The 22,194-nt window shown below is 34.9% G+C and overlaps 4 non-coding genes across 4 annotated transcripts; 3 read left to right on the forward strand and 1 right to left on the reverse strand.

Moving 5' to 3' along the window:
- The first annotated feature begins 2,789 nt into the window (after positions 1-2,789).
- Trnat-ugu (transfer RNA threonine (anticodon UGU)) lies at positions 2,790-2,861 on the forward strand. Its single transcript has one exon. It is a non-coding gene; the product is annotated as a tRNA-Thr (tRNA).
- Positions 2,862-3,097: 236 nt separating this feature from the next.
- On the reverse strand, positions 3,098-3,169 carry Trnat-cgu (transfer RNA threonine (anticodon CGU)). Its single transcript has one exon. It is a non-coding gene; the product is annotated as a tRNA-Thr (tRNA).
- Positions 3,170-3,459: 290 nt separating this feature from the next.
- Trnat-ugu (transfer RNA threonine (anticodon UGU)) lies at positions 3,460-3,531 on the forward strand. Its single transcript has one exon. It is a non-coding gene; the product is annotated as a tRNA-Thr (tRNA).
- An 18,153-nt stretch (positions 3,532-21,684) lies between these two features.
- Trnat-ugu (transfer RNA threonine (anticodon UGU)) lies at positions 21,685-21,756 on the forward strand. Its single transcript has one exon. It is a non-coding gene; the product is annotated as a tRNA-Thr (tRNA).
- Positions 21,757-22,194: the final 438 nt, after the last annotated feature.

Below are 22,194 nucleotides of genomic sequence, written 5' to 3' on the forward strand. Positions count from 1 at the left end.
CTACAACAATTAAAAACTTTTGCATGCTTAATGCTTTACCGTGTGATATTTTGTAAGTACTAATGTAATGATAATGTGGAAGCTTCCATAATTCTAAAAATGTATGTGCTTACAAAATTCTTTCAATTTTAGACTTTGCTGAATTCAAAATTCCGACATTATTTGGAGATATTTTGTAAGCTCAAATATATGATAATGTGGGCACATCAACTAATCCAAAATAAAAATAATAATAATAAATAAATAATAAAAGAGCTTACAAAATTAAGAGATCTTGATATTTTGCTGAATTCAAATCTCTTACATTACATCGTTTTATTTTGTAAGCATACATTTGGTGGTAATATAAGTCCTACAACAATTAAAAATTAGCATTCTTACAAAAATCGACTTACTTGAGACTTGGCTGAATTAGAATTTAATGCTATATCGTGTGGTATTTTGTAAGCAATAGTTTAATGATAATATGGAGACTTCCATAACTCTAAAAATATATGTGCTTACAAAATTCTTTCAATTTCAGACATTGCTGAATACAAATTTCCGACATTACGTGGAAATATTTTGTAAGCACAAATATATGATAGTGAGAAAACATCAACTATTCCACAAATAAATTTCATACATTACTTGGTGATATTTCGAAAGCCCATCAAAAATTTAAAATTATGCATGATTACAAAATTCTAATATGTTGAGACTTTGCTGAATTAGAATTTAATGATACATATATCGTGTGATATTTTGTAAGAACTAATGTAATGACAATGTGGAGACTTCCATAACTCTTAAAATATACGTGGTTACAAAATTCTGTAAAATTGAGACTTTGCTGAATTCAAATTTCGAAATTACTTTGAGATATTTTGTAAACACAAATATATGATATTGCGAGGAAATCCACTATTCCAAAAATAAAAAGGGCTTACAAAATTAAGGCAACATGAGACTTTGCTGAATTCAAATTTCACACATTACTTCGTGATATAAGGTAGTGGTAACAAGTTCAAAATTCAAGAAACACTTTATGATATTTCGTAATCACTAATGCAGAGGTAATAGAAGGTTTTTTTTCGACTTCACTTCAAGTTTCTCAAAATGAAAGACCAAGAGAGTGGGATATATTAAATTCACCACTAAGATGGCACACGGATCTGGAATATATGCATAATAGATTACTTAGTGTATTATGTGTTTCATATGATTTCTTGAGGATTGAACCCACGATCCTCAGATAGTTATGATTAGTGCTAGGTCACTGGACTAAAGCAAACCTCATTTTATTATGGCAATAAAGAAAAAATGGTTCTATTTATACACTGCGTATCATAACTATAGACGCACCCTTAATTCAATTGGTATGTTAGTTGAGAAATAAAATGGACCCATTAAGTTATTGTTCACAATAAAACGATCAAAAACACATATTACTCAACAAAAATAATTAATTTATTCTTTATGGTTTCGCCGAATTCTGCACTTTCAAAATTGCTGGTGTTGCATAACTATAGACGCACTTTTACAAAATTAGAAAAATTTATTTTTTAAAACTTAAATAAAATAAAATTACTTTTATAAATAATGGGTAGGACCTCCCTTATTTTGAATAAGTTCAAAAATTTTATCCATCACACTGTCGATCAAAATTATTCGCAAGTCTTCGTCGATTGACCGCCATTCATCGAAAATCACTTCTTGGAGGTAAAATACAGTTTGGTATTGGAGGTTTTCGGCATAGACACGATGAGTCAAGATTCCACACATGTTCTCGATCGGATTCTGGTCAGAAATTTTAATATTTTTCGATTTTAACCATACTTGAGTATGACGACTTTTATGAACTGGTGCGTTGTCCTGCTAAAAAACGAGTCCTTGATTGTTGCTGCTTTCCCAAAATTGCAATAATTTGTCTTCCAAGACTTGAACGTACTCCATTGAATTCATCCGACAACATGGAAATGTCAAATAAAGCATTCCGTGGCTATAAAATGCTCCCAAGGTGGCGGTTACCTAAATATCGTTATTTCTTAATACGATATTTCGGTGGTGGTTCCTTAATGGACTTGGGAGCATTTTATAGCCTTTATTTGGCATTTCCATGTTGTCGAATGAATTCAATGGAGTACGTTCTAGTCTTGGAAGACAAATTATTGCAATTTCGGGAAAGCAGCAACAATCAAGGACTCGTTTTTCAGCAGGACAACGCACCAGTTCATAAAAGTCGCCATACTCAAGTATGGTTAAAATCGAAAAATATTAAAAATTTCCGACCAGAATCCGATCGAGAACATGTGTGGAATCTTGACTCAACGTGTCTATGCCGAAAACCTCCAATACCGAACTGTATTTTACCTCCAAGAAGTGATTTTCGATGAATGGCGGTCAATCGATGAAGACTTGCGAATAATTTTGATCGACAGTGTGATGGATAAAATTTTTGAACTTATTCAAAATAAGGGAGGTCCTACCCATTATTTATAAAAGTAATTTTATTTTATTTAAGTTTTAAAAAATAAATTTTTCTAATTTTGTAAAAGTGCGTCTATAGTTATGCAACACCAGCAATTTTGAAAGTGCAGAATTCGGCGAAACCATAAAGAATAAATTAATTATTTTTGTTGAATAATATGTGTTTTTGATCGTTTTATTGTGAACAATAACTTAATGGGTCCATTTTATTTCTCAGCTAACATACCAATAGAATTAAGGGTGCGTCTATAGTTATGATACGCAGTGTATCCTACATTTTAGAATGGGAAGCAGTTTGTAAAAAAGCATAACTGTCGCCGGCCTCTTTAGCTCAGTGGCAGAGCACTGGTCTTGTAAACCAGGGGTCGCGAGTTCAATCCTCACAGGAGGCAGACCAGATACGACTTTCCTCATATTATATTATATGCTCATTAACAAAGAAGGTTGTAAGTATAAATTTACGTGGATAAATTAAGTTAATGTAAATAATCAAAACTTACATCAGAACTAGACAGAGTCCGCTTTTTAGGCTTCTACATACAATTCGGGTAAAGGTCTAAATTCGGCCCAATATATTTTTATATATGTTATAATTCATAGGATTTATGCTAAAAAGCTAATTGCAAATTGCCTCCTGTGAGGATTGAACTCACGACCCCTGGTTTACGAGACCAGTGCTCTACCACTGAGCTAAAGAGGCTGATGACTAACATTTTTTTCTAAAAAATCCAAACAACAGGTTATTACATTTTGGTCCAGTTTTATCATAACTTCTCATCTCCCACCTATCAATGTTCTATCACAGTTATTAGATAACATTGATAAAAAATCAATATTCGAGTGTCTCAGAACTTGTTCAATTTGATGATAACAGTTTGTGTGATACCAGAATCAATAAATTCGTGTAACGAATATTGATAATATCTGTTACAGATATAATGATCATGATAAGATTGTCTGGAACATCGAAGTCGAGATTCTTGTAACGAAGCCTCTTTAGCTCAGTGGCAGAGCACTGGTCTTGTAAACCAGGGGTCGTGAGTTCAATCCTCACAGGAGGCAATCATAGAAGTCACTTTTTTCATTGTCCTGAGCTGTATTTGAGACAACAACATATGGGATTTTAGTTTGATAGAAGTCAAATGGTATTGAGTGATATATAATAAAACTTGTCCACCCACTCAAGAACGCCACAAAGCATCGGAAGACAAATTATATCTACATCATCCATAGTATATTTCGAGGTTTTGCATACAAAATGAAAAATTTAATATACAGCCATAAACACCTTCTTATCTTATTCGCATAACATTTCATCCTGATTTCGAAAAGATATAAAAGAGTTTAATTTTTCCCTTTGATTTATTGCTCCAAAAATATTTGACCATACAAAATATAACGCCACATTGACTTGACTAAATATAACACTTCCTGAAAAAAACAACTCCTTCCAGGAATCTCTCTGATCTCCAATATTATTTGCCAAAATCACAAAGAACTATTTCTGGCCCTGCACTAAAATATAAACAGCAGGATATTGCAACAACGCCCATGTTGTCGCATTTGTTGTTACATAATTTATGTTCTTCAAGCAGCAGTAGGCTTCTGCACTGTTCTGTTCTTCTCTATCTCTTGAACAATGCTAGCTGGTAGGTTTTAACCAATGTTTGCCTTTCCCACAAAACACATCAGTTGGCACTACGTTGGTGTCATCATTGTCATTGTCATAATGTCCATTCTTCTTCCTTGTACTCTTTTTTGTTGTATTTTTTGGTTGCTGGTTGACTTTCTAACAGGACCAACCATTGATTGGACAATGATCGATGCTGATCATAAAATGATTATTGTTTATCTATTTTTTCGTTTTGTCTTCACTTCAGGACATATGGACAGAGCCAAAAATTGTTTGTGTAGAACACACGCACGCACGCACACACCGAGATTGACATTGACTCCATAATTCATAGAAAGGATTTCAGTTGAATTCTGTCTGCAAAGACAATGTACTGTTAGTTGTTATCGTTTCGTTATCCTTTCGTTTTCTTCTTTTCTTGTCTTAAAAAGGATTCTCAATAAATTACGCAAAGTGATAAATGTTTCTGGTCCAATAACTATTGACAGGACAATTGTCTGCCTGAATTTTTTGTGTCTTATTCCCTGAATTTTTTAACAATTTTATTGTATAGAAGAGAGAAAGAAAAAGAGTTTATCACCAAAAGAATTTGTTAAATGATGAAGAATAAAAGAAAGAAATTGTTGCAAATTCTTGAGAATTGTTCGATACAAATTGGGGTTTATCTGGAATGAGGAAATGTTTCCTCATTTTTTATTATTATGTGACCATAGATTTGATGTTAAAAAATTTAGAATCATTACACCGGTTATCTTAATTCCTGTTAAAATTAGTCTTAAATTTGCTGATTGTTTCGACAATTTTAGTTTGATATTGCAAATTCAATAGAGATTTGTCTATAACGGGCAACTTATTTGTTCATCTTCGTTTTTTGGAAGCTTGCATCGGTTTTTATACCCTTCACCACACTGTGGTACAGGGTATTATGACTTTGTGCATATGTTTGTAACAGGCAAAAATAATCGAGATAGACACATGGTTCCTTTTGAGAATATGCATAGAATCACTTTCTGAGTCGATTTATGCATGTCCGTCCGTCTGTTGGTGTTAAATTAAAAACAAAGTAAGGTCGCATTTATGATCCGAATTGGATGAAATTTGGCGCAACACATTTGTCTGGCCCAAGGACGAACCCTATTGAAATTGGAAATTGAAATTGAAAAATCGGTTCAGATTTAGATATAGCTCCCATATATATATTCCTCCGATTTAAGGTAAATGGTGTACCAAAATTCCTTATATATCTTTCGATTTGCACGAAATTTGGCACATCGTAATGAATAAGGTCTAGAATGATGTGTGCAAAGTTTCGTGATAATCGGCACAGATTTAGTAAATAGTCCACTAAAGTCCCTGGAAATCTTTTCATTTGCATGAATTTTGGTATGGGGTACTGAATTAAGAATAGAATGATGTTGCCAAGCTTCGTGAAAAGATCCATAGCTAGGCCGATTGACACAACGTAATGAAGTAATATAAATTAGTCTCTGGCAAGTTTCCCTGAAATCGATTCAGATATAGATATATAATAAAAACGCGTCGTCTGTTAGGATACATATTTAGAATATTCCCCAAGTTGTGAAGGGTATCATATAGTCGGCCCAGTCCGACTTTACTACTTTGGTATAGGCTCATGTTCCAGTAACTCCGAATTTACAGAATTTTTAAGGCTTTTGCAACCGATGTGACTGTAATGCGAAATTCCTTCATCGGCAAAAAACAAAACGTCTTCGTAGAAAATTGTCAGTTTAGGTCCATGTTTTGACATAGTTTCCCATATCAAGGCCCCGCTCCAACCGAAGTGACTCTTTGCTAGATAAAAAAATCTCAATTTAATTTCAAATTTTAGTATAGCTAATTATAAAAATTCCGACCCACTTTAGACATTTCGTAGTCCGTAGCCCAATTTTCCTAACGAGTTGTATGTATTTTGGAATTCCGGTTTCAAATCATGATAGCCATCATGTAAAGGTCTAATTTAAGGTACATTCCTGGGATTTGTCGCATTTTCCAAGTCCATGTTCTTGGAAATTGTTGGAAAGAGTTGATCATCTTTGGAGATGTTCCAGATAAAGTTGCCCTATGGACCTCATCTTAGAATTTAATGTAGGTTTGTAAAATATCACTATTCGGCTTATATAAAATTAACAAAGTTTCCAAAATTAGCCTAATATTTGATTTACTAGCATATGTCCGCTACTTCGTTAGCGAACGTGAGAATTATTTAAACATGTCTGAATACAATTTTTTGTTTTCACAGAGAACTACATAGTCAGAATGGTACTAAAATTTTAGTATCATTTAGTTCCTTTGTTATCTTCCGTATGTATTTCGAAAACCAATTCTGACTGCAACAGCAATCTAGCTCTATATTAACTTTGGTACCATTTATTACCTTTCGTATGTACTGTCTTGAAGTACTTATTCCAAATTTCATGATTCGACCTCTATAGGTTAACCCAAATCTTAATTTTACCATATTTGGTACCATTTAGTACTCATTAATATAAATACAATGGAAATCATATTTCCCAAATTTCAGGATTCCAGCCCGATCACGTCACCCAAATATAATTGTACCAAATTTAGTAGCATTTCAAACACATTAGTATGAATTTTCAAACTTCATATATAACCCAATTCTACACCCCAACAATGATTGTAACTCGTCATTTTGGAATTCAAGCTCTATCGGTTCACCCAAATTTAGTACACATTTAGTACATTGGTACCATTTAGTGCACATTAGTACAAATTTCCAAAACTTCCTAGATATCCCAATCATACACACTAACAGTGATCCTAACTCCAAATTTCAAGATTCCAGCTCTATCGGTTCACCCAAAAATCAAATTGTACCAAATTTTAGTACCATTTAGTACCCATTAGAGAGAATTTCCAAAACTACATCTACACCCCAATCCTACACTCTAAAAGTAGTATTATTTCCAAATTTCAGTGTTCCAGCTCTGTAGGTTTAACCAAATCAATATTGCACCAATTAAAGTACGATTTAGTACTTTTAGTACACATAAGTAAAAAATGTTCAAAGGACCTATATATTCTAATTCCACACTCCGACGGTAACTTCAAATTTTAGGATTTCTGCTCCATCCGTTTCAAATTGTACCACATTTAGTACTGTTTAGAACTTTTTGTATAAATGAGTACACACTTCCAAAATCACCTCTTTATATCGAACTTACTTTTCAACCTTGATTCGGATTCCAAATTTCACATTATTCGTTCACATGCAACGAAATTGTACAAAATTTAGTACATTTTAGTACTTCTCGGATACTTATAGTTCGAATTTCCAAAAATCTTTGGTAAATCTATCCTACACTTTATCAGTGACCCTTAATCCAAATTTCAGATTTTTTACCTCTACCGGTTCGCCAAAAACAAATGATATCATATTTAGTACGACTTAGCACTATTCGTTACGTTCTAGTACGAATTTCCAAAAACTCAGCCTTATCTGTAACCTTTGACACAGAAGGAGTGGGCAAATGGGTCCCATCCTTGATAATATGTTTTGCCAATTTTGTTTGAATTCGGATAGTCCGATTCGTACGATTTTAAAAAAAATTAATTTTCACCATAAGTCTGACGATCTTCGAAATTAAACTTTGTTTGGAAAAAATATTACGATGTGCAAAGTTTGGATAAACCCGATTACTCTCTTCTAGAGTTATCGTGCACACAAGCCGCCTAGACAGACAGACAGATTCCAAATTGTCTGAAACGGATTTTGTCCTCAGAAACATGGGGTCTAAAACAAATATTTCGATGAGGCATGTTTTTGCCGTATCAAAGGGTATATACCCATTAGGCTGAGAGTTTCAAAATATTTTCTTAAATTTTTGTAGAAAATTTTCAATATAGGTTCGCTTTTGTGTAGTACCATCCCCATTTTCGGCATTTTGTATTTTTTACTATAAAATTTTCAATATAAGTCTATTTTTTGACATAGGTATAAAGGTCCCGCCTATATTAAGTACATGTTTTCGTATAGCTTCATATAAAATCACCGCTTTATTTTCGGCATTTTGAATGCATTAGGTGCATTTTCCATCGATTTAGGTACCTGTTTTGACATAGACCCCATGAAAAGTTGCCGCCCGATTTTATGTGTTTTGATGATTTGACTCTTATTATCTAACCGAAGGTGCTGTCATTTGCAATTCCGGGGTTTTGAGAGACAAAACCTTTTATGCAGGACGTGTTCTATATAGATCCAATGTTTAAAATACTCTCCATATAAAGGTCCCTCTGAGGTGCGAGAAACATATTTGCTAATAAGGTCGAAATGGTCGTTATATGGCCTTCCGGGTTCTTGGACGAATGAGGGTTTATGGCATAGACCAACATTTTTGAAGGTCGCTCTTTCCAATCGAATGAAAAATATTCAATTCATGTCCTCGTGTCGGTCCATGTTTTGACATAGCCTCCCTATAAACGTCCCTCTAGAAGATGAAAAACATATTTGCACTTCTTCTTTGAAATAGGTCCATTTAAACTAATGGTTACATGTAGTGAATAAAAACTTATTTGCTGAAAATATGCAATATAAGTCCTCGTGTCGGTACCTCCTATTTACGATATATTGAAGGCTTCATCATTCATCTCTCAATTTTTAATGCATTTATGTATCCCCCATATTAAATATTTTTATTGTTCTAGCCTCATTTTCCAAGCAAAATGATAAAAACCTCCTGTGATTTTCGAATTGCTGAAGGCCTTTGCCAAATTTCCAAGGTGAGTGTCTTAATGGTCTGGCCGATTTTAAAAATATTGAATGAACACTTTATGTTGGATGGTATAAATGGTATTACCCACCTGAACTTAGAGGCATTTTTACACGTTTTAATCTTTCTTTAATTTCTTAAACGAACCTATCTACTCTTCCAAACAAAAGCCCTTCGACATTTAGTTTCAAATTTTTTTAAGATATCCCTGTTAATTTTGATGATGTTAACAAGCTAAGCATTGTTAACATGGTTTTTAATCAACAAAACATTTCGTGTTTTTCATTAAACATTTTACACACATACGACGACTCTCCCACATACATATGAACATGATATAATACTAACATATTTTTTGTAAGGGAAACATTTAGCTGCTCATCATTGTCCGTGTTACCAAAAACAAGGATACTTTACGAAATGTGTAAATTTAAGATAATTGACAAATAAAAGAATTTCAAAAATTTTTATGATGTCCTTACAATGAAAAGCTCGAAGAGAAAATAAAAATACTAACAACAAAAACATTGTCCCCCTCAAAGGAAACTAAGGACATATTATGTTCCGGAATACAACAACACAGCTAGCTAGTTATATCCCCAACTGTACAATATTTCCTTTAAACCCCATTTGAGGCAACCAACCACCTTATGGCTCCCCATTCCCTTCCCACATACACTCTAATCAAAAATACCTTATTTTGGATGAATGAAAACAAAACTGAAAAGAATTCCGACTCCACTAACAACCAATCAAATTGATGTGTTACCATTGTCCATATGACTCCTGCACGACCATTCTCAGCTTTGCAAAAAATTGAAAAGAAAAAAATCTAAAAAAAACGTACTGAAACTTATCAAAATTTTGCACTTGTTTTGATCATCCTGTTCAAAGTGGACAACAGCTACGACCTAATGACACACTCAAGTAGCCAAACTTACGCACAAACACACACACACACTCGTACCTTGTACACAAAAGACCCCCACACAATGTAAGTGGAGACATAACTCAATGCTAAAATATCCACTTCACGATTTTCATTACAATTTCAATTATCCTTAAGCATCCTTTTCAAGGATATTTGGTCGTTTCTTCTTCTTTAAAAACGAACGCCAGTGTAAAATGGGACACATGTTCGCCTGGACAAATGTTGCTAGGATACCCTTTTTTATGTCGGAGTGAACTTTGATAGGCTTGATATTTGATGTTTTTCTCAGGCTCTAAAATCATTATGGAAACGTGCGAAGATGATGAACGGCCAATGATGATGGAGGAGGCGAATAAAGATGTTTAAGAAGTTTGCTTTGTTGCTAAATTTAAAATTTTAGTATTTTTCCAATGTCTTGTAAGGGTGCGGAGTTACTAATTTCGTGGTGTCAAAAGTATAATGATTCACTTAACTATCCTACAATGCATAAAATTGATGAACACCTACTAAAACAAGTAAAAAAGTGTCAGTCGGTGTAGCCGACAGATATATACCATCAGCCTATGATTTGCGGAAGTCTTCGGAATGACACACAGGTTTTATTATTCGCACTATATGATTTAATGTTTTTAATTAAATTTTATGTTTATTTCGGATTTAATGTTTATGAAATATTTACTCTTTGTGGGAGAGATACCAGAAGGAGAGGACCAACGGGTCCCACCTTCTGACTAGGCTTGGTAAAGATAACAGGCTGTGAAAAGTTTGGTTCAAATCGGACAATACTTTCATCTAATATTTAATTTATAAGTATTAAACATTTTCACCGTTGGGTCCCATATTCGGACTGCAGAGTTTGGTTTAAATCGGACATTCCATTCGCCTGATATTGAATTTATAAATGTTGAAGATTGTGGCCATTTGTAGCGGAAGTACCAATAGGAGTATTGGTCCCATATTCGGACATGATCTTGGCTTAGTACATATAAGACGTTGTGAAGAGTTTGGGGAAAATCTGGCATTCCATTCGCCTGATATTAGATTTATAAATAATGAAAATTATGACTCTTTGTGGGGGAGGTACCAGAAGGAGTGGATCAATGGATCCCATCTTCGGACTTGACTTAGGATTGTTAATGATAATAGGTTGTACTAAGTTTGGTTCAAATCGGACATTTGTAAATCGACTCCAAATTGTCTAAAACGTAGGGTTTAAAATGAGGCACATTTTTACCGTAACAAAGTGTATACCCTTATTAGCCACAAGACTGAGGGTACAATGATTCTTGGGCCCTTATAATGGGGCTATACCAAAACGTAGACTCATAGTGACAATTTTCTACGAAGAAATTATTTATCCCACCGATAATTTGGAATGCCAAATTACATCCAGTTCGGTGGGAAAAATCGCCTAGGGCTATATGGGAACAATGTGAAAATGGACCTATACCGACAATTTCCCACGAAAAGATTTTTTATTCACCAAAATCTGAAATGCCAAATTATGGGCACTTCTGTTGGAACTAACGGCCGTACCGTTATATGGAGGACAAACGCAAAACATGAACGTATATTGAAGATTTTCGGCCAAGAATGTTTTCAGTTGGAAAATGCCTTCCAAATTCCCAAAAACAAAATTAAATTACAGCTAATTCAGTCGGAAAACCTTGGCTGAAGTTCTCAATTGAATTTTGTCCAGGTAATTGATATTTTGGGTTCTCATTGTGTGACAATATTTCCTACCAGAAATTTTTTATTTCCACCGAATTGGCTATCATCTATATATAAAAGAGCTTAGTGTTAAGTGAGTGAGTCACTGACTGATAGATCATCGCCCAGACGAAACGACTAAAGCTAGATAGGCGTGAGATAAAGCTGGGTTTTTGGAAATTCGAACTAGAAGGGTACGAAAAGTACTAAAATGTACCAAATATGGTACCCTTTGTATTAAGCGAACGGGAAGAGCTAGAATTTTGAAATTTGGAATGTGGGTCACTGATGGAAAGTTAGAAAGATGTACAAAAGGGTTTTTGAAAATTCGACCTAAAAATGTACGAAAAGTACTAAATTTAATTCTAATTGTATATATATATATATATATATATTGAACATATATAGCTAAAATTTTGAAATTTTATATGGAATACAGGTTGGGAAGTGGTGTTGATGTATGGAAATGATTTAAGAATTTCGTACTTATGTTTATAAAAAGTACAAAATTGTACTAAATTTGGTACTGTTTGCATTTAGTTGAGTGTATAGAGATGAAATCCTGAAAATCGGAATTATGACTACTATTGGAGTAAAAGATTGAGGCTGCTTTAAAAAATCGTACTTATGTGTACGAAAACTACTAAATGGTACTAAATTTGGTGCATGTTGGATGTCGGTTCACAGATAGAGCTGGAGTCTTGAAATTGGGAATTAAAATTGCAGTGTAGAATTGAAGTAGTTTTGGAAATTCGTACTTATTGGTCGAAAAGTACTAAATAGTACTAACTTTTGTACAATTTGGATTTTGCTTCAACGGATGAGCTGAAAACCAGAAATTTGGAATTCAGATTACTTTTGAAGATTGAGCTATAGAGACATCTTTGGAAATTCGTATTTATGTGTACAAAAAGTACTAAACGGCACCAGATTTGGTACAATTTGGATTTGGGTGAACGGAGAGAGCTGGAAACCCAAAATTTTTAATAATGGTTGCTTTTGAAATATAGAATTAAGATATGGAACCATATTACTTATGTTTACTAAATGGTACTATATTTGGTATAACTTGATTAAGTGTGAATGGATAGAGTTGGACTCCAGAATTTTGGTATTACATTTACTTTGGGAATGTAGGATTGACGTAGTTTAAGAAATTCTTAATTATAGAAACAAAAAGTACTAAACGGTACCAAATAGTGAACAAATTGTTTTTGTGTGAACGGATAGTGTTGAGATCCTGAAATTTTGAATTAATATTACTGAGTGCAGGATCATGATATGTCGGTAGTTTTGAAAATTTGTCACTACGTGTACTAAATGGTACTAAATTTGGTACAGTTTAGATCAGAGTGAACGGATAGAGAGGGTAGTGGCATGGAAGTAGTCTTGAAAATGTGTAATTCTGTGTTCGAAAAGTGCTAAATGGAAGTAAATCTGGAACCTGTACGTTTTTATAAAATATATAATTGGAATTCTGATATATTTTTAATCTGTGAAATGAAAGTAAGAGAAATTTTGGATAATAGTGCTTATGTGTATGAAAAGTACTAAATCGCAAACTATATTACAATAAATTTACAGTATTGACGATTCCGTATGAAATATGTTTTTGTATTCCCTTTCCGCATACGAAGTAGCGGGTACTTTGCTAGTTACATATATATAGCCAGTTAATGTCAATCTTTCTTACTTAAAATTACCACTATGAAATAACATAGGGTCCGAATATAAAAGCACTCCTAGTTGTGGTTATTTTTGGATTTTATACATGTTTTGTTGTCGAGTTGTATCAAATTTTAATTTTGCGTTCATTGAGTGGCAAATCTTCTTACCAAATGTCCAGCCAGATACAGGTATTATGATGGTCCTAGGCGCATTTTTCAACCAAATTGTCAAATTAACAGCCAGCTTCGCAATGCCTAAATATAGTCACATTTAGGCATGGGTAGGCATGGGTGGGTAAATCACTTATTTACATATATTTTTTATATAAGTCCATATCTCTACATAGCCCCCATACAAAGGTCATGCGTCCCCATATACCATTTTAGGTATTCTGAATGTTCACCTCATAGTGGAAGGGATGCATTTCGCAAAATAGTTGACTTTATGACCAAGGTCTCCGCCGAATATTTCGAGCTGTTGCAAACAGAATGACAAATTTAATATCCCATCCACCTTATGGTGGATGGAATAAATATCCGCAATACCTCTTCTAATATCCTTTCATTTTCATGGCGAACACGTTCCAGGAAATACCTGCTAGCATTCCTTCGCCAACCACAATTGAGTATCAAACACTTGCTGCCGCTCCTAACATTCGCGGCAAATGAGAGAATGAAAAACAAGGAATTGAATGATTAGTTAAAGACACGTAACTCCCTTTAAATTATTTGTGGTTCTGCTTTGTTTTTGTCCTGTGTGCTGCACACACAATTATCTTGCGTGGCATCTTTAGCAAATCAAACATCTTTGCCGCATTAATTGCACGTTATCAAATGTGTGGCATGCGTGATAATCCGTGAGGCATTCGATGATGATGACGATGGTATGTAGTAATACTGCAACCTGCTGCCGCTTCTGGTGCATAGTTTTTTTCTCTACTCTCTTTACCTAAAAAAGGATACCAATTGAAAGAGAGTAAGGAAAATAAGAAACGTGTGTTTTCTTTTCAATGAAAGGATGATAATAATGCACTTGAAACCAACAAAATTACGGAAGGTGAATGCGAATGTGTGTCAGTAGGTGAAATAAGTGTTTATCTTGTGTCTCGTTGTTATTTTTTGTGGAGGGGGAAAGATGTTGGAATAAAATTGCAATTTATGCGTTTCTAATTTAATTATAGGTTCCTCTTTTAAGCCGATTAGAAAAGAAACATCTTTTGTTGTGGGGCGTACAGAAAAACACGGGGATAAAAAAGATTCCAATACTAATTCTTTGTTTCGTATTTTCCAAATGACGTTGCAAGGTGGGCGTGTTCGAGGCTTAAGCGAAAATATGCACCTTTTCAAGTGGGTATTTGGCGTTTAAGAGGATACGATGGTGTTTACAGATGTATGTAGTTTTCGATTATGTTTGCAAAGTTGTTGTTGCTGTTCTTTAGGCCTTTATAGTTTCCAAAGGATTTTGTTTCAATATATACTTAACTATTTAACTGTTTCTTATGGGACCGTTCATTTGATGCCTTATATAAACTACCATAGTACTTTAGTTCTAGTCAGAGTCTTGAGTAATATGCCATGATTATTATCCTCTCTTATGCCATGTTCTGACGGGCATTCGAACAACGTAGTTCGCTCTCAGAATTACGTATATGAATTAACCCGTTCATACAACACTATTCTTAATTCATGTCATCAGAGTTTTTTTATTTAAAAATTTTTGTTTCTTGTTTCACACCAAAATTGTAACATGTTTGCGTAAATAACTTATGGATCTAAATAGAAAAAATAATTCTCTTTCTCCTGACTATAATATCAACCCCTATCACTTTACTTTTAATTCATGTTTTCCATTTTTTCTGAAAATATTGTTGTTTTCAATACATTTTTATATTTTCTCAACTCAAATGTCACATTTAAAAAATGGGAGAATTTTTGTTTGGGTTTCCCCACTTTAGTTTCTCGTTTTGTACGCTAATTAGAACCAAGGGGAAAGAAATGCACATTGCATTATGTAGACAACAAAATTTACATCCTTCTGCATATATAAAAACTAGAATTGTGGTTACTTTTCATTCATCATTTTCAATTTTACTGAAAAAGTTTGAAAATTTAAAAAAAATTTTCATGCTGTCAAAATTAATTTATTTTCGATAAATTCTCTCAATTGTTAGAGATGGGACAACATTTTTGGTGATTCAGAGAGTGATTCGAATTGAACAACGTACAAAAGTCGGTGTTCGCTCAGACAATTTTGTATGGGGAACTAAGTAATTACTTTATAATTCAGGGTCGAACAACGAATGAGAGAGCGAACAACGTTCGTCTGTACATGGTATTATCCGTATCCAGACACCTTTCTTAGTGATTTTTTTTAGTGTTCGGATAATAATTGTGGTCGGTAGAGAGATGTGAAGACTGGAGCACCTAAAAAACACCAGCGTAACCCACTGCTATACTATTGTTTTTGTTGTAGCAGTTTTATATGAATATTGTTCTTTTTGCGTATTCAGTCAGGTTCTGTCTCCAAGTTAAGAAATGCAGCAACTTCCACTGGCTGCAACCACAGATCTTCTTTAGTAAGTCGAGTAGGTTCGGCAGGGCAATTGAGGTTTTGGAAGAGCAGTGTGGTATGAGGTTCTGTACCACCTGCTGGGCAGAAATTCTGCATCAATCATTCGTGCCCAATACGAATTGAGAAGACTGGACCATCCTGACGTAATTGGACCAAAACTACTCTGGTTTGTCTAGGCAGCTGACGTTCTTCAGCTGCGATGGGTGGAAGCTCCAAGGGCGACATTCACTCTGTATTTGTTCAGCGCTGCGGCAACTGCATCAGTATGAATGCTATATAGACCTGATCGATAGGCAACTTGATCTAAAGTCTCCCTTTTATAACATTGGATCTATCTCTCTAGATAATGCAGATTCTTACTGGCACTCCTGGGTGCGAGAGTCTTATTCACCATGGTTAGGCATATTTCTAAACTGACTTAAGGAAAGGAACTTCGTCTCCTCATAAAAAATGGTCCAATGTTGTCATGAGAAGGTACCCTGCAAGCTCCCGGCAAGCGACTTGAAGAACTTGTTCCTACTTTTCCACTCATAGTAGATAGCTGTGTTTTGTGCGGACGTTTCGAACATGCTGTCGAATGTGACCCCCAGTATTTTGGGGTAGTTGATTTTCGGAATTGTGTGCCCCTCGACCTGCACGTTCATTGCCATTCACATATCCTCAACACATGTAGTGAAAAATGTGGCCAAAGATTTCGTGGCGGATATTTTCATATTCCTCGCGTGAAATAAGGCTAGTAACTAGGCGAAATATACACGTTAAGCATATCTACCTCGGCAGTACCACATTTAACTGCTACCCCATACATTCCATGTATGGGGTAGCAGTTAGAGTCAAGAGAGATAGGCCTGTATTGAACAGAGTGGTGCATAAGAAATGCTAGGCCCCCAACTCCACTTCTGATGTGATCCTTCCTCAGAACGTTGTAGCCAACGCTGTAGGCTAAAATTCTCATTGAGCTTGGTTTCCTGCACCGCCTCAACCAAGATATTCATCCGATTCATGAAGTGCACTACTTCGTCTATTTTACTCGTAGACCGTTGCAATTAAATTGCAGAAACGATGCACTGTCAGGAGTAGGAACAGCAACGTGTGGTGTTAAATGCTTCATATTGGGCTGCTATTGAGGAGACTGCGATGGATCCCGTAATCCGACGAAGAAGACTCGCAGGGGATTGCGCTGTAGCAACACAAGGCAATGTAATCCATTTCATTTCGCAACCGGGCCAACCCGGAACTATTCCTGAAATGCACCCACTATCTGCACCCATTTCACTTGGGGTGGCAGCCGCTGGCAGAGTATTTCGGGTCAATCCGTATCATGACATACAATTTTATTCTGGTTAAGAATGTATTTTTTGGGGTCTTCGACAAATATTTCGGAAGGGTGGTAAATGAAATGACAAGTTTAATACACACTAGAGAGTTAACAAGTCCAGAGCTAGAAATATAAACCCCATCATTAACTAGTTTATCAAGCCGAACTGAAAACATTCACTCCGAAACGAGATCATCTCCCAACTATTGTCACAGACGAACCAAGGAACAAATGGTTTTATCAGAGGCAAGATAAATTGTTCAACTGACTCAATTCGCATTGGGCGCCAGTGGGAAACGAACTTTGGATTCACTTTGGGCTGAATGTTCCGGTATCATGAAACGGATGGGCCGGAGCTATATTTATTTCTACAAATTTTAGATGCTATAACAACAACCAACCGTGGCAATTTTTTTTATGTTAAAAACTGCTACTTCGATTTAAGAGCGTGATTAGGACCTTCAATTTACGCGTGACCATTATGTGACCATTACCATACAACATCTAACCAAGCCAAAAATTTCTATTGAATATAGAATCTCTCTTCGGATTAGTCTATCAAATGATATTATTGAGGATATTAGAAAAAGGTATTCTATATGTGCAATTGAATTCAATGTTTTAGGTTATTCCATAATGTCAAACCTACACCCTACGGAGGAGGATACAAAAAACATACATATGTATGTACATACATATATTAATGTTTTTCGGACCCCTACACGTATGCACGTGCCTCATCTTCGAGGTCTTCGTGGGTTTTACTTCGTTTAGTTTTCCATATCACGGAAAAGAAAAATCGCTGCGGTAACAGCAGATGACAGGAAGTTAAACGACAAATTAAACTAGGAGCCTAACATAATGGTACTTAGGAACAACAATAATAACAACATGGAACACACATTTTTGTAATTTTTTAATTTTTATGACATACGAAAAAAATTAATGAATTAAAAAAAGGAGAACACACAAAAATGAACGGGTGTTTAAAAAACTCAATCCTTAAAACACGCTACCGTTCTACTGAACAAAACTCACCACTTTTGGGGATCATCCATTTGGGGGGATCACTTACACACACACACACACTCTCTGCTGTATCGCCGCATACAAAAGGATGTTGTAATCCTTGTTGTTCGGCTAATGTGTCAATTTTAGAACGCCATAAATTTAAATGAAAAGGATTTTTAAGGGCTCCTACTATTTTTTAACATATTGAAATCTTTGTTCATAGACATACACACATGTGGATGCATGCATCTGTTCGTGTTTTTTTTTCCTTTGTAAAAAATGTCAAGAGTTCAAGTTTTGATAACAGAAAGATCGATCGAAAGAGATTGTATCAAATGAAGTGGGGAAAATGTAATAAAAATTTGTTGAACGAATATAAAGGATATCAATGGTGTTACTATTAACAGTTTTAAGAGGATCTATTTCTTTTAATCGTCAAAACAAAATATTTGGGATTTCTTGGAGATTTAGGAAAATATATTTTAAACAGTACGTGCGGAACAGGAAAGGGGATTCTGATAGAAAAGAGGGGAAATGTGGCATTTTGATATTATTTTGGAGGCAATCAAAGTGTAGACTCTCTTGGGCATATCACATATATTACGGAAACTGAATAATGAAATTTGATAAGTTCTATATCTATATGATGTTTATAAGAGAGAGTTTCATGATGTTAATGTGCTTGAAAAACATACCTAGATTTTGGCTTAAATAAAAAAATAATCTAACAGTGGAAATTCTACAACTTTTCAATCAGAGTGTGTAAGAGATATTATTTAAATTTTTGTATGATTTATGCCGGTTTTGCAGTAAATGAGCGATATGTCGTCCACACTCACTACCTTTGCAAATATCAATCTGTCTCTTCTGGAATATTATTGAAGAACTGAAAACAAGTGAAACTTTGGATACATTTTTTGTATGCGTACGTCCCTGGAGGCTAACCTAAAGCGGGACCAATATTGATTACATCGTGTAGGAATTAACAAATGTTTGGGGTTATCATTATATGAGGGGTTAGACCTCATTGAGGACCGACATAGCTCAATTTAGATTTTAGTTTTTTGTCTCAATAAATTCCTTTACGCTAAATATTAAAAATACCGAAAATCGGTATTTTTACGAAAATCTTCATATAGGAGCTAGGCCCAAGAGCTATGCGGGCCGATGTATTTCATTCTCGAACCTAGTTTTTTTGTCCGAAGGTAGAATGATTACAGCCGATGAATAAATCGTCTACAATTCCATACTTTGTAGGATATCTACCGACACTATGGTGGAATAAGTCTATATGGGGATAACCCCAACACACGGAACAAATCAGTTAACTATTTTAATATAAAACAATTTAAAACGATGTTAAGTTCGACCCGGCCGAACTTTTTATACCCTTCATCATGAGGATGAAATTCAAAATATTTAAAATTAATGGGGGCACCCAAGAGAAAACTCATGAAAATGATTACATAATAGGTGGGACTATACCAAAACGGGTATAAATATTTATAATTTGGGTATTGAAATTATTTTTAGTGCAGAGACGTGGGGGTACTCTTATATTGGGGCTACACTGAAACATGATTCTCTATTAATCCCTTTTCCACACTGTGGTACAGGGTATTATGTCTTTGTGCATATGTTTGTAACAGGCAAAGGGAAACGAGATAGACACGTGGTTCCTTTTGAGAATATGCATAGAATCACTTTTTAAGTCGATTTATGCATGTCCGTCCGTCCGTCTGTCTGTCCATGTTAAATTGTAAACAAAGTACAGGTCGAATTTATGATCCGAATTGGATGAAATTTGGCATAGGTCACTTTATTTGGCCCAAGGACGAACCCTATTGAAATTGGGAAAAATCGGCTCAGATTTAGATATAGCTCCCATCTATTTTTTCGCCCGATTTAATGTAAACGGTTTACCAAAGTCCTTATATATCTTTAGATTTGCACGAAATTTGGCACAGCGTACTGAATTAGGCCTAGAATGATGTGTGCTAAGTTTCGTAAAAATCGGTCCAGTTTTAGATATAGCTCCCATATATATTTTCGTCCCATTTAATGTAAATAGTGTACCAAAGTCCCTACAAGTCTTTCGATTGCACGAAATTTGGCACAGCGTACTGAATTAGCCCTAGAATGATGTGTGTTAAGTTCCCTGAAAATCGGTCTAGATTTAGATATAGCTCCCATATATATTTTCGTCCCATTTAATGTAAATAGTGTACCAAAGTCCCTACAAGTCTTTCGATTGCACGAAATTTGGCACAGCGTACTGAATTAGCCCTAGAATGATGTGTGTTAAGTTCCCTGAAAATCGGTCTAGATTTAGATATAGCTCCCATATATATTTTCGTCCCATTTAATGTAAATAGTGTACCAAAGTCCCTACAAGTCTTTCGATTTGCACGAAATTTGGCACAGCGTACTGAATTAGCCCTAGAATGATGTGTGTTAAGTTCCCTGAAAATCGGTCTAGATTTAGATATAGCTCCCATATATATTTTCGTCCGATTTAATGTAAATGATGTACCAAAGTCCCTACAAATCTTTCGATTTGCACGAAATTTGGCACAGCGTACTGAATTAGGTCTAGAATGATGTGTGTTAAGTTTCGTTGAAATCGGTCCAGATTTAGATATAGCTCCCATATATATTTTCGTCCGATTTAATGTAAATGATGTACCAAAGTCCCTACAAATCTTTCGATTTGCACGAAATTTGGCACAGCGTACTGAATTAGGCCTAGAATGATGTGTGTTAAGTTCCCTGAAAATCGGTCTAGATTTAGATATAGCTCCCATATATATTTTCGTCCCATTTAATGTAAATGGTGTACCAAAGTCCCTATATGTCTTTCGATTTGCACGAAATTTGACAAAGCATACTTAATTAGGTCTAGAATGATGTGTGTTAAGTTTCCTGAAAATCATTCCAGATTTAGATATAGCTCCCATATATATTTTTGTCCGATTTACGGTAAATGGTTCATCAAAGTCCCTTTATATCTTTCGTTTTGGACGAAATTTAACATAGCGTACTGAACTGAGTTTCGCGAAAATCGGTACAGTTTTAGATATAGCTCTCATATACATTTTCGTCCGATTTATTGTAAGTTGTTCATCAAAGTCCCGATATATCTTTCGATTTGGCATAGCGTAATTAATAAAGTCCTTAAAGAATTTTGATCCGATCAAGAATATATATATATTTTATGGGATCTCCGGTAAATATTTCGAGGTGTTGCAAACGGAATGACAAATTTAATATACACTTCATACTGAATCTTCCCGTCCTATTTTTGGAGGGAAGAGGGTATCCACTCCACCATAGGTATACTGATAGGTTTTCGTACCGGCCGAATTTAAAGCTTATTCACGTTTTTAATTTTAACCCTCTGTGGGATGTGGCCAGAAGGAGTGGAGGAATTATTTTCATATTCGGATTCACTTTAGGCTTGGTAATATTATTAACTTGTGTTAACTTTAAAATAAATGGTCACTCCATTCGCTGGTTATTAACTTTGTGTCGAAGGAACCAAAAGAAGTGCCACAAAGTCGTGGTCTAATATGCTTCAATAATCAATATTTTTCGGATATTGTGTCTAATTTCATTTACGAGAGCCTCTTTAGCTCAGTGGCAGAGCACTGGTCTTGTAAACCAGGGGTCGTGAGTTCAATCCTCACAGGAGGCAAAGAAATATATGGTTTTTATAACCTCCACCATAAAGTTGCAGCGCCACGAAATATTATAATAGATAGAGCTCGAAATATTTAAAATAGAGTTTTGAAAGTTTTCTTCTACTACTCCTAGGATGTTTGGCATTGCAAATGGTAAATATATTGGTCTACCTTTTAGGATTACCCTTTTTTAATTAAATTGACTATAATTAAGTATTTTGAATGGTTAGCAAACCTTCCTATCGAAAATTATTAATGTTTATTAACTTTCTAGGATATCCCCCCATAAAACATTACCCCCATTATTCGGTATTTTGGAGGACGTGTTTAACTGAATTCACTCTAATTTGTTTGGGACGGGTACATCTTGTAATGTATTAGGTTGTCCCATAAGTTTCTTCCGCGCCACGCTATGAATGAATCTGACTGACAATGCTTATATAAACATGCAA

This window comes from Musca vetustissima, unplaced genomic scaffold, assembly GCF_032173495.1.
Source record: "Musca vetustissima isolate MV318-11 ecotype Yass unplaced genomic scaffold, APGP_CSIRO_Mvet_v1 utg28317, whole genome shotgun sequence".
NCBI classification, from domain to species: domain Eukaryota; kingdom Metazoa; phylum Arthropoda; class Insecta; order Diptera; family Muscidae; genus Musca; species Musca vetustissima.